Source organism: Nicotiana tabacum, chromosome 12 (assembly GCF_000715075.1).
Source record: "Nicotiana tabacum cultivar K326 chromosome 12, ASM71507v2, whole genome shotgun sequence".
In the NCBI taxonomy this organism is placed as follows: domain Eukaryota; kingdom Viridiplantae; phylum Streptophyta; class Magnoliopsida; order Solanales; family Solanaceae; genus Nicotiana; species Nicotiana tabacum.
Window position 1 is genome coordinate 108,097,768 of NC_134091.1, and position 9,977 is coordinate 108,107,744.

Sequence of the window (9,977 nt, forward strand, 5' to 3'; positions counted from 1 at the left end):
TAACTTTGTCCTCTTTGGTTGCTTCTCCCATACTTTTGGTATTAAAAGAAGATCATGGGGAATCACTTGATTCTCTTCGACGAATATCTTTGCTTAAAACAAAGTCTCTAATATCATTCAATTTGAGTTTGGTATTTCCCGATTAACTGCTAACTGTAGTTACCGTTGCAGAGCAACTCTCCGGTAGAGATGATAGTAGAATCAATGCTCTGACTTCGTCATCAAATATTATATTAATAGAAATCAACTGAGTTAATATTATATTAAACTCATTGATATGTTCACTGACAAATCCACCTTCTGTCATCTTTAAGTTGAACAATCGACGCATTAAATAAACTTTATTTGAAGCATATAGCTTCTCGTACATATTTAATAACGCCTTCATCAGGCCTGCAGTGGTCTTCTCGTTAATGATGTTAAACGTCATATTTCGTGTCAGCATCAAACGAATCATACCAAGAGCTTGACGATCTAATGATCCCAATCCGTTTTGGCCATATTCTCTGGTTTTTCCTCCGTTAGAGGTAAGTGTAATTTTTACTGGTACAAATAATCCTCTATTTGCATTTTCTATAGTCCAAAATATTTTCCATTGAACTTGTCAATCTTAACCTTCCCTTCTTCCGATGCCATTTTAAAAAAAAAGAATTTATATGAATAGTGCATGTGAATAATAACGACGAATACTATTCCATGTAAGAAACAAACCTCCCAATCGTATAAGGTAGACAACGATCACTATTGATGAATAGTAATATCACTATTTATGAATAGTACTTCACTATTGTGAATATTGTTAGTAATGATCAATAGCGTCGCATTATTCTTGTGAATAGTACCTGCACCAATACCATACTTTTCTACCATAATTACACTTTCTGTGCTCTGATACCAATTGTTGAAAAACTTGTCAGGCTAATAATGGAGGAAAAATATTTAACAGAGAAAAGCAATAAATTGCACATGACAAGATAAGACAAGATTTACGTGGTTTGGCAATTTTTGTCTACTTCACGGCCACACAAAGAATAGCTATTTATTAATTGAAGAGAAAGAAGATGTTGAGGGATGATTTACAATTGAGGAAGGGGATGCCCATTTATAGGCAGAACGCCTGCCGAAAGAAAATTTTCAGCGAATGTGAATACGAAGAGGACGACACCGCAAATTACGCGCCGAATTCTTCTTTCGTATTTGCAGCCTGCCAACTTTGACTTTTCCATATTTTCTTTCTTCTCCTTTTCTCTGTCTTCTTTTACAGCTTTTGTTTTTCCACATTTTCTTTCTTCTCTTTGTCTACGGCTTTTGTCTTTTTTCTTTTATTTCTTTTACATCTGGGTTTGTTCCTTTCACACATGTTCGAAGTATAGTAAGAAGAAATTGAGGTGGCAAAATTCATTCATTTTGCAGTTACTCGCCTAGCTGGTTCAAGTTTAAACATGTTAGGCTATAATTCTTGGAAAAATTAAGCGACACAGAAAACATATACACTGTATTTACCATTCATTGCAATACCTTTAGAAAATTACTATTTGTAGCTATAATTAAAATTATAGCAAATCCACATGTAGTACTGAAATAAGAGATCAATTATTTTGAGTTGAAACAATAGCTCAGTTGGTTAGACCACCCTCTTAGTAAGCGGAGAATTTGAGTGCGACTCTCAACAAGAACATGTTATTTTTTGTATTTCTGTATTTCTCTTTGGTTATATGTAGCACGCCAAAAAATTTCGAAATATTTAAGCGCATTTAATAAAGTTGATGTAAGTTAATTATATTATTTTATGTGTAGACGAGGACTATTAATATGATGGATATTAATTAGATATAATAATAAGTGTACGAGGTGTATTTGAAGTGCTATAAGGCATAAGGAGAGCCCTCGGGACAAATCAAGTTGAAAATATTATGATAGACTAAAGTTTCAAATGAGTACGCATAAGATCTAATTTTAGACGCAACTATATACAGATATATAAGGAGTTATGTGATTAGAAACCTATAAAATGAAAGATCTTCGAGTTTAGTTTTTAACACTTCAAACCGTTTGTCATTTGGACATTCCCACAAGAAGTTATGACCAAATTACCAAAGGCTCGCAGAGGAGTAAACTGCAGATGCGAAGCATCCGGGGTCACGTCCGAAAGAAAGGCTGGCAGTGAAGTGCTGCCATAGAATCCAGGTCCGCGTAGGAGCTTCTAAGAGGAGTGAACTGGGGATACAAAACATCTGAGGCCGTGTCCGAAACCCATAAATCTGGGCCTATAAATACAAAGTCGGGGGAGGAGAGTATTTTGAGTATTGGGGTAAGGGTTCTTGAGGTGAAAGGGCTATTTTAAGCTCAAATCAAGTCCAATCAACCAAGGTAAGTTGTTAATGATGTTTTGGTTTGATTCTTACTCAATAAACATGAGTTTTAACATCATTCTTGCATCCAAATGCTAAATTTCATCATCAAATCCTAAAAAAAAACTAAAATCACCAAAGTTGTGATTTTTCAAGATTGAGCTACTAGAGGTAATTTCAATGCTTCAAACTTGTTTATTATGAGTAGTTAGAAGTATTTGAAGCATTTGTTACAAGTTTTAGTGGTTGAAATATTGGATTATAAAACGCTAGTTCATGGCATGAATAGTACTTTTGAGAAAATAAGAGAGAAGATGAGTATTAATCTTCGCGATGAAATTGATGAATACAATGAACCTATGGAGTTATGTATTAGCAAAAGTTGAAAGTGATCAACTAAGTAATCACCCAAATTGTATATTTTGCAAGTGTTGATTGTGAAACATGATGAATAGTAACTTGGTGGCGTTGGACAATTGATGTAGTATCATTAATGATTCTGAATGGGTATTAAAATATAAGAATGAAGTTGAATGGTCTAGCTTGTAAATCTATTTGGCGATTTGAGTTGTTGGAGGCTTGTAGCCAATTTATAAGATATATATGGATATTGATCAATATTTTAGGTCATATTTTGATGTAATTTGGAAATCGAATTGTAGATATCAACTTGTTGGTGATGTTTGGGCATTTTACTCAATATTGGAATGATGGAAGAGGATTGAAAGCTTGTGCGAGTGAATAAAGCAAAAGAGAGGTAAGTTGATTAAAACTTACTCTTCTTGAGGGACTTTCTCTAAAAGTATGTTTCAAGTTAATACTTAAGTTGTTTGCAAATATGCTTTCGTGCTTGTGGAGACAAACAAGTACGGATGTCTCCATATACTAGAATATTATGTTGTGTATGTAGTGTCATGCCGTTTTATAAAATTTTATTTTAAATCTTGTTGGAAAAATGATACTCAAGGTAAATGTTATAAGTTTTTATCAAAACTTACATATTGACAAGAGTATACATATTTGAGTTCTAAAGATAAGTTTTCATGGAAAGTACTTCTTTTGGAAATTGACGAACAAAATAGCACTTGTGGTATCTTTTAAAAATTGATGTCAAATTGCTAAAGGTTGTAGCATGTAAAAGGTTGTTTATTTAATTTTTATTCAAATGATTTAGATTTTCTATAAATGCTATGAATTGATAAAAATAGATCATTTTAAGCTACTATGCTATTATCTATTTTTGAAGTATCAAATATTTTGGGAGTTACTTGTGTTCACCGAGATTGACTTCAGATATATTGTGTTCGTTGTCATGAAACTACACATGTCGGTGTAGGCGTAGATGGGCACTATGTGGTATAGACTATGGCAGAGTGGTATCCCTCAAGAGAGTACTATTTTATACTATTATTAGCATGGTTGAGTCGATTCGTACGGCACTACGATGAGACAACCTGAGCAAGTAGGGTATATGATACTTGCCGCTAGGTACATAACCTAGTTGACTCTCTTATGTTGGTGATGCTATAGTACTCCGAGTGAAAGGTAAGGATAATATTCTTATGCTTAGGCCTAAGGAGTCGAAAGTGATTTCAATGACTTAAAACAAATGAAATGATTTTGTATGATTTTATCCAAAATTTTGGATTGATGTAAATATTTTAAAAGTTTATATTGTGGTTTACATTTTACTTGTCTTTTATTTAAAATGACAAGGATCATGAATTGATAAATATTCTTATCGTTTTATATCAAATATTGATGCATTATTGCTTTTATAAGTTTGTCCCAAAAACTTGAGTTAGAGAGAGTCTATAACACTTATTGAGTAACGTTGTGGTATACTCAGCTCTTAGGGTGGCCCCTCAGGGTCCCGCTTACTTTACATATTTCAGGATGAGGTATGATACGTGTCATGCAGTTAGGGCTAGGATGACTCTCTTTCTGAGGTATTATGAAGTACCACTTTGGTATAGAGGCTCCATAGATAGTTGTGTTGGATTGAAACAAATAGGATTGTGGACGTCATGCATCAAGGAATAATCATTTAATTTGATTATATCATTTTTATGAAAAGTTTCATATATGATTTTGGAAATGAAAAATATGTCCTGACTTGATTTGAAAATGTATAAGATTTTCAATTGGCTTCCGCAATTATATTTGGTCTTGACATATGGGTTGGTTCACTCGGGTCGAGTAGTGTGTCGGGTGCCGGTCACGTGGTTTTGGGTCGTGACAAACTTAGTATTAGAGCATTAGGTTCTAAGTTGAGTCCTAGGAAGTCTATGGAGCCGTGTCAAGTAGAGTCTCTCTTATCGGTGTGTCGCCGGCCATACTTATATCAGGGAGGCTATAATGACATCTAGGGTGTTTCACTTTCTTCATACTCCAGATCGTGTGTTTGTGCCTCAAGTGAGAGTATGGATTCTCGATCGTATTAATTACCTGTCATGGAAGATATAGAAGTGATGGGAATAAAGCTTAGGGTTCAAGTTTTAACACAAGATGTTTGGGCTAATAGCCCGAAAGTGTCAGATTTGTTCAAATGGAAAGATAAGTCGAGAATGGATTGGGACTGATATAGTCAACACGTATGACTTTGGTGAATAAGAATTTTCAAATGAATATTGATAGCTCATGAAAAATAGATTGAGATTTCGATGTCAGCTAGTACTGTCATAATAGAGCCAGAGCGTACAAAAGATTATATTAGAGGAGGTGAAAGAGGGAGCCTCAAAAGAGTAAGGCCCTAATCTAGAATTTAGATTTTTATACATGATGTTAAAATGATTAGTCACTGTGACTGTCACCACTAATGAGTACGATAAAGGTATAAAGAAGAAAACACAATAGTTCCAAGATAAATGGGAAGGTTGTATCTCAAATTATCGTGATGAGGTGTTGAGGAATGATTAAAAAAAATCAAATTGGTAAGAGAATGTGAATCAACCAAGTTCGTAGAAATCACATTGTGACTTATAAGAATGAAGGCTTATTTGGGATAATATCAAGAATGACCAAAAGCATCTAAAAAGAGGGGAGGGTGTAGTGAAACCCTCAAGGCTTTTAAAAAGTGGACAAGTCACGATACAAGAGATGATTCGCACTCTCGCTATGGATTGGGAAACTCTCAACATGACGCAATTGTCATTATGATAATGTCACATGTAAGGAAGTAAATTTTAGAAATAAAATGTCATGTATGGGCACAAATTCAGGGTATTCGAAGCATATCATAAGTATGAGAAGGGTATGTGAACTCTCAATGCCTCATTATTAACGAATGAGATACTAACAAATGCTAACATTCAATGATGCATACCAATGTATGCGTGGATGAGATAAGTGGACTTAAATGGGTAAGTAAGTAAAATTAAGGCATGATATACATAAAGGTGTACCTTGAAAAGGTACAAGAAGCAACATAAGTTACCATAGAAGGTAAAATGATGTGGAATGACATTCTTGAGTTTGACTAGTTAAGATTCGTCCTTTTGAACTTGTGGGAACTGAGAATTTTCAAATGTAAGCTCCAAAGTACTTAGGATTTAAGCTCCAAAGTACATTATACGTTTGAAATAATGTATGAGGAAAAGTAATCATTTATGACAAGTTGTCAATACTATATATGTTGTGGGAGCTGGGCTCCTATAAGAGTTTACTTTTATCTTTCTCAGAGCAATCTGATCTCTTAAGGACCAAGAGCTTGAAAATAGTAAGGGTACATGTGGGAGTTGAGAGATTGCACGTGTCCAAATGTTATAGAGTGATGCATTAGGAATCCCTAAAATATTATGCACGGTGATGGGATTGAAGATACTATAGAGGTACAAAAGAAATTATCGTACGATGATCGGGTACCCACGAACTAGATTTCATGAATAATGGAAAACATACAAGTACTTATATTAATTGCACAAAGCATGATGATGTAAAGATGGGATATTAACTATAGTTAAAATAAATGTTAGGATGATGACATGAAGATGGATTGTACACTTCTTACATATAGCATTCTGAAAGTGGTGTATATTATGAAAAATTGTATGAATGTTATATGGGTTTAGTATAAAGGAGTCGTACTTGTTAAAATACATAAGCATGGACTGCGAGGTGTAAGGTAGTCGTACTTGATAGAAAGGTATTTCAACATGGATTGAATGGTATAATGTCAGAAAAGTGATTATGAAGATAAAACGAACTTGAAAGGTGATATGCTAACCATATTATTGTTGTAAGAGCAGAAATTGATGATATTTAGCAACATGAATTGCGGTTAGAAGTATCATGATTCTTTAGTATGGAAAGGAATAAGAAAATCTTTAACGAGAATAACCATTCTATCCTAATTTCAAAACAAAAAGCAATACAGTGTAATGACGAAAAAAGGTTGAGGTTTGATGGAAAAAAATATCTCTGGTAAGATTTTTGATGAAATGAGTAAACTTGTCGTTTAGTGCTGGTATGGGAATCACATGCTTATCACGAGCAATAATTACAATGTTTAATATTGGAATTATAAAAAGGTACTATCTAATAGCCAAATATCTAATGGGCTATTTGAATAGATTCTTATAACTTTGGAGCATGTGTCACATGAATTAAATTCAAGCAATGGCGAAAATACAGAAGTATTTTTGTCATATGTTGGACTTAGTAGAACAAATGAATATTATAAATAAGGATAAAGTATGTGCACACTTGGCATTAAACAACGCAAGAAAAGATTATATTATGCATATTCTCAAATAGAAAATACTCTTGCAAACCAAAATAATGTACTACAGTAAGAATCATGGGGTGATAAAAGAAAAAGAAACTAAAGGATGCAAGTATATCCTAATAGCATTGTCACTTGGAAGTTGGAAGCCTACAATCCATGATAATATTCCTATGGTAGGCATAATAACAAATACAATCTGAATGTATGATATAAAAATATCACAAAGGACATGGTGGTATCTATGAGTTGGTTAAGGTTAAGATAATAGAAATATGTACCCTGATGTTCAGGAATGGATGGTAAACATGCGCCACAAGGAGGAAGTGAAATGAATATTTGCGTAGTGAACTTGTTAGCTATGGTCTTTATCAAATTGAGGTTAAAGGAAAATCAAAAGTTACAAGTGAAAGTGAAGGTGTAAATCACTCATGTGATGGATGAACCTAAGTAAGACAAATATCTTATTAATCTTTCGAAGGAATAAAAGAACATTCCAAAAAGGTTTTGATGATTAGAGAATATTAAAAGTTTTAAGTGGGAAGACTTTTCCTGGAAACAGGATTCATAAAGGAAAACAGACTAATTTGAAAGTATTCGTAACCAAATTTTGAGGGCCTTAAGTAAGTTGAGGTTTTGGAAAGGAGGTATAAGACCCATATAAAGTCAATAAGTGCATATGCATGGTGGTTGGATATAAAAGGGATGACAACTTTATTCTTAGAAGTGACCTTCAAAACATTCGAGGACGAATGTTCTTAAGTGGGGGAGAATGTAGCACCCCGAATAATTTCGAAATACATAAGCGCATTTAAAAAGGTTGATGTGTGCTAATTATATTATTTTGTATGTAGACAAGGACTATTAATATGATGGATATTAATTAGATATGATAATAAGTGTACGAGGTGTATTTGAAGTGATGTAGGGCATAAGGAGAGCCCTCGGGACAAATCAAGTTGGAAATTACATGATAGACTAAAGTTTCAAATGAGTATGTACAAGATCTAACTTTGGACCCGACTATCTATATATATGTAAAGAGTTTAATGATGAAAAACCTACCAAATGAGATATCTTCGAGTCTAGTTTTAACTCTTCAAACCATTTGTCATTTGAAAATTCCTACAAGAAGTTATGACCAAATTACCAAAGGCAGGAAGAGTAGTTAACTACGGATGCGAAGCATCCGGGGCCGCGTCTGAAAGAAAGGCTGGCGGTGAAGTGTTGTCATAGCATCCAGGTCTGAGTCCGAGCTTCGAAGAGGAGTGAACTAAGGATGCGAAGCATCCGAGGCCGCGTACGAAACCCAGAAATTTGGGCCTATAAATACAAAGTTGGGGGAGGAGAGTATTTTGAGTATTGGGGGTTAGGGTTCTTGAGGTGAAAGGGCGATTTTAAGCTCAAATCAAGTCTAATCAACCAAGGAAAGTTTTTAATGATATATTTGGTTTATGTTTACTCAATATATATGAGTTTTAACATCATTCTTAGATCCAAATGCTAGATTTCATCATCAAATCCTCAAGAACACTAAAATCACCAAAGTTGTGATTTTTCAAGATTGAGCTACTAGAGGTAATTTTAATGCTTCAAACTCGTTTAATATGAGTAGTTAGAAATATTTGAAGTATTTGTTACAAGTTATAATGGTTGAAAGATTATATTATAAAACTCTAGTTCATGGCATGAATAATGCTTTTGAGAAAATAATAGAGAAGATGAGTATTAATCTTGGCAATAAAATTGATGAATACAATGAACATATGGAGTTCTTTGTTAGCAAAAGTTGGAAGTGATCAACTAAGTAATCACCCAAATTGTATATTTTGAAATTTTTAATTATGAAAAATGATGAATAGTAACTTGGTGACATTGGACCATTGATGTAGTGAGTATTAAAATATAAGAATGAAGTTGAATGGACTAGCTTGTAAATCTATTTGGCGATTTGAGTTGTTGGAGGCTTGTAGCCAATTTATGATCCATATATGGATATTGATAAATATTTTAGGTCATATTTTGATGTAATTAGGATATCTAATTGTAGATATCAACTTGCTGGTGATGTTTGGGCATTTTAATCAATGTTGGAATGATAGAAGAGGATTGAAAGCTTGTGGTAGTTAATAAAGCAACTGCGAGGTAAGTTGATTAAAACATACTCTTCTTGAGGGACATTCTCTAAAAGTATGTTTCAAGTTAATACTTAAGTTATTTGCAAATGTGCTTTCGTGCTTGTGGGGACAAACAAGTACGGATATCTCTATGTACTAGAATATTATGTTGCATATATAGTGTCATGCCATTTTATATAATTTTATTTTAAATCTTGTTCGCAAAATGAAACTCAAGGTAAATGTTATAAGTTTTTATCAAAACTACGTATTGACAAGAGTATACATATTTGAGTGCTAAAGATAAGTTTTCATGGAAAGTACTTCTTTTGAAAATTGACGAACAAAATAGCACTTGTGGTATCTTTTAAAGATTGATGTTAAATTGCTAAAGGATGTAGCCTGTAAAAGGTTGTTTATTTAATTTTTTTTTAAATGATTTAGATTTTCTATAAATGTTATCAGTAGCTAAAAATAGATCATTTGAAGCTACTATGCTATGAATCTATTTTTGAAGTATCAAATATTTTGAGAGTTACTTGTGTTCACCGAGATTGACTTCGTATATATTGTGTTCGTTGTCATGAAACTACACGTTCCGGTGTAGGTGTAGATGACCACTTTGTGGTATAGACTACATCAGAGTGCTCTCCCTCGAGAGAGTACTATTTTGTGCTATTATTAGCATGGCTAGGTCGATTCGTACAGCACTACGACGATACAATCTGAGCAAGTAGGGTATATGATACTTGTCGCTAGGTACATAACCTAGTTGACCCTCTTATG